The sequence below is a fragment of the Bison bison genome, unplaced genomic scaffold (assembly GCF_000754665.1).
Source record: "Bison bison bison isolate TAMUID 2011002044 unplaced genomic scaffold, Bison_UMD1.0 scf7180017864180, whole genome shotgun sequence".
NCBI lineage: Eukaryota > Metazoa > Chordata > Mammalia > Artiodactyla > Bovidae > Bison > Bison bison.
Window position 1 is genome coordinate 8674073 of NW_011494752.1, and position 3477 is coordinate 8677549.

At 62.8% G+C, this 3477-nt stretch overlaps 1 protein-coding gene across 1 annotated transcript in view; it reads right to left on the reverse strand.

Moving 5' to 3' along the window:
* The window catches only part of TOM1L2 (target of myb1-like 2 (chicken)), a 74837-nt gene that overhangs the window by 2835 nt on the left and 68525 nt on the right, over window positions 1-3477 (reverse strand). The gene's annotated exons all lie outside the window — the stretch shown is intronic.

Here is a 3477-nt window from a genome sequence, read left to right on the forward strand (position 1 = left end):
AGTTGGTGATGGACAGGGAGGCCTGGTGTCCTGCAGTCCATGGGGTCACAAAGAGTCAGACACGACTGAATGAACTGAACAGGGACACAGAGCAGGCCTCTTTCGGGGCCCACAGCACCTTTCACAGGGGGACACGACTTCCATCCACAGAGCTTGGGGCCCCCACACTCTGGAGGCTGCTCCCAGACTCCCCTGGCATGGGGCCTTGGTCTCATTCCGACTGCCACCCCCAGGCAGAGGGAGTGGGGCGAGCGTTCCCGGCAGCACGGAGGCCCACGCTGCCTCTGCTTAGACAAAGCTGAAGGTCAGCTCTGGCAGGCCCGACGGAACAGAGATCGCACAGCAGCAGTCTGTTTGTTTGTTTATTGTGGAGTATTTTACATGCAAGATCCCAAACTAGACAGACGTATCTAGGAGAGCTCGTGGGTAGACAGACGCTCCGGTGTCACTGACTCACCCTCCAGTCCTGCTCTGCCGGCAGAGACAGACAGTGACAGACCGCTAGGCTGGGGGACGCCGACAACAAACCTGAGAACCCTCACAAATCAAGTGCAAACTCAAGGGAATAAATATTCACCCCCTTTCCTCCAGGAGCACCTGGAGAGATGCCATAAGCCTTCTGAGTTGATAGCTATTCTCAGGGCACCCCAGGGACAAGAAGGGCTGAAGTTGGGCATGGGAGAGGCGGGGGCCCTGGGGCATCTTCTGGGTGGTGAAGCTGGCAATGCCCACGTTGGGGACAGGGGAGGGGGCCCGGGCCTGGGGGCTGCCAGTACAAAAGGCTCCACTGTCCTCCACAGGGTTTCTTCCTCACTGGCCCACAGCCCCTGAACCCTGTGGAAGGCTGGGTTGGACTGAGTTAGAAGCATGCGGAGACCAAGTGGGGCTGTGGTGGCAGGAAGGAACAGGAGGAGCTGGAGTCTGGGCACCTGCTGCCCCGGGTCCTCACTCGCCCCCACCTCCCCGGGCTCCCTTCTCTGGACCTCGGTAAGGAGGGGAAGGGCAGGGAGCCAAGGCGGGATCCAGGGCCAACAGCACAGTTGATCACACTGAGGGGCTGACAGACAGATGGAAGGACGGATAGCAGACGGCCACCTTGCCCTCTGGGCTGGCCAATGAAGAGCCACTGCAGCTCTGAGGCCCTTGTCCTTATGCACACAGATAAGCCAGTCGGTCACATTCCCCCGGGGGTCCCGGGCAGGGGCCGCTCTGGGGCAGGCTGGCCAAAGGCCCACCAGTGCCTGGTCATACGAACTCAGTGCTATTTGCTGCTGCCCACTGGTCAGAGAGGCAGGAGGAAGGGGTTAGTTTTCACATCTCAGCACACAACACAGAAAAGGTTAAACACATCCCCAAGAAAATATTTTGACAAAATAAATATTTTAACCTATAATCAGGTATAATTAGTGCTTATAAGGAATCCCAGCAATAATTTAGTGTAATTACATACTGGATCTGCGGTCTCTAACACTGGCAGAGGCTGGTGGCTCGGAGGGTCTCACTCTGCTGGGCAGAAGGCTCTGGCCAGGGTTCCCTCCTGGGAGAGCGGCCCGAGGGCCGAGCCTCCCAGACAGAAGGGAACCAGTGAGATGGGCCCGGGGAACCTGGGGCCTCAGGACAGGAAGGGCGAGCAGCACCCGTCCTGGGCACCTGCTTCCTGGGCGTGGTGGGGGCAGGTGGGGCAGGCTGCTGTGACCTGATGGACGAGTGGAGGGGCAGCTCCGGCCAGGACAGCTGGCGAGGCCACTATCACTCACCACCCTAGTGGCTTGGCCTCTCTAGACTGGGCCTGGCTGAGCAGCTGGAGCTGGGGACGGCTTTGTGGGGTCTCCCCGGGACAGGCTTGTGCTCCTGCCACACTGTCCACCTGGGGACCCCCAGGAGGCCGGCTCCTCCCTCAGCAGATGCTGGGCCCGGCTGCTGTGACTCCCGAAGGACTGACTGACCACCAGAGGCCCACTGTCCTCTGTGGGCTGGCAAGGCAGGCCCCACCCCACAGAGACACACCCCCAAGCTACACTAGAGGCCTGGGGATACCAGCTGGAGTGGCCAGGCACAAGCAGGACCTGCCCTGCAGCTCGTCAGCTGGCTTCGGACGGTTCAGCATCCAAGGCTAACTGAAGGTGGGACCAGGCAGCGGGGAGCCGCGGTGTGGGGGCCTGGCTGGGCAGGGTGCAGCAGGCTGACCCAGATACACGGAGGGGTATCCTCCGAGGACCTGGGGTGTGAGGTGCCAGCAGGACCCCAGGCCTCCCCTGTGGAGGGAGCTGCGGGGGGGCCAGGCCAGGTGTGGGTCCCCCAATGGCGCCTTGGTCTCTACCACACCTGCTGCTGCTGGACCCCCCACAGCCCCAAACCCCGCCCTGAACGCTCCCAGGAGACCCCAGCTTTGCCCTGATGCCGGGGAGCACCTGCTAGAGCTCTGAGCAGGGCTAGGGCTCCCAGGCCAGCAAGAAGCTGCGGGCATAGCCCGTGTGCTCTTCTGGGCACAGGGCAGCTCAGGCTAGATCAGGCTGGGGCCAAGTGAGGACCCAGGACGGAGTGGGGCTCGCCAGTCGCCCCCCCTGCTGAGGTGGCCTGCAAGGTCAGGCTTCAGGACAGTCTGTGGGGGAGGCTGAGTCCCCGCCCAGAAGGAACACAGGAGCCTTGGAGCTGCACCGGCCGCTGGGTCACTGGGATTTCACTCGGGGTCAAAACCACTTACTGCTGTGGGCCCTGGAGGTGGAGGCAGAGGCTACCCTGGGCCGGGCTGAACGAAGCACATTCCGAAAGGCGCCTAGCTTTCCCGGGCCGGCCAGAGCCAGCCCTCACCATGCAGGCCCCTCCACAGACAGGGCGGCGTGCAGAGTGGTGCATGGGGGCAGTGAGGCCACCGCCACGTTACCTCTGCAGGCTCTGCCCACACCGGAGCCATGGGCCCCCGGCAGACCCCTTGGTCCCAGCTCGGCAGGGGGCCTGAGCTAGCAGCAGAAAGTGAAGAGGGTCAAGCAGGTGGTAGATGAGAGACGCCACCCGCGGGCACCACAGAGCCTACTGAAGTGCCAATGCTCATCAGGGAGCGGCAGTGGGGAGCAAGACCAAGCCCGCGGCTGCAGACTTGCCCTTTCTGGGACCAAGGGGGCACAGGCGGGCAGGAGAGGCCTGCTGAGCTGGGCATGGGGCTGGGGTCTGAGCCCCTTCTCTGTGGGCAAGTGACCAGAGGAACTGCTCGGGAACAGCCCCAAAGGGCTGGCCCTGCCTGGGGCTGGGCTGGTCACCAGCTCTTCCTGGAAGAAACAGGCAGAGGGAGCAGGAGGGCAGAGGCTGAGGGTCTGCAGCTGCAGCGACATTGTCCCACCTCCCAAAGAGAAGGTGGCTAAAGCTGGGCCCAACGAGTGGGAGGCCTGGGAGCAAACACAGTGGTGTTTCCATGGAGATACAGCAGCGCAGGACCAAGTGGGGGCGGGGGATGGGGGGAGTGGCCAGGGCCTGGGGTGG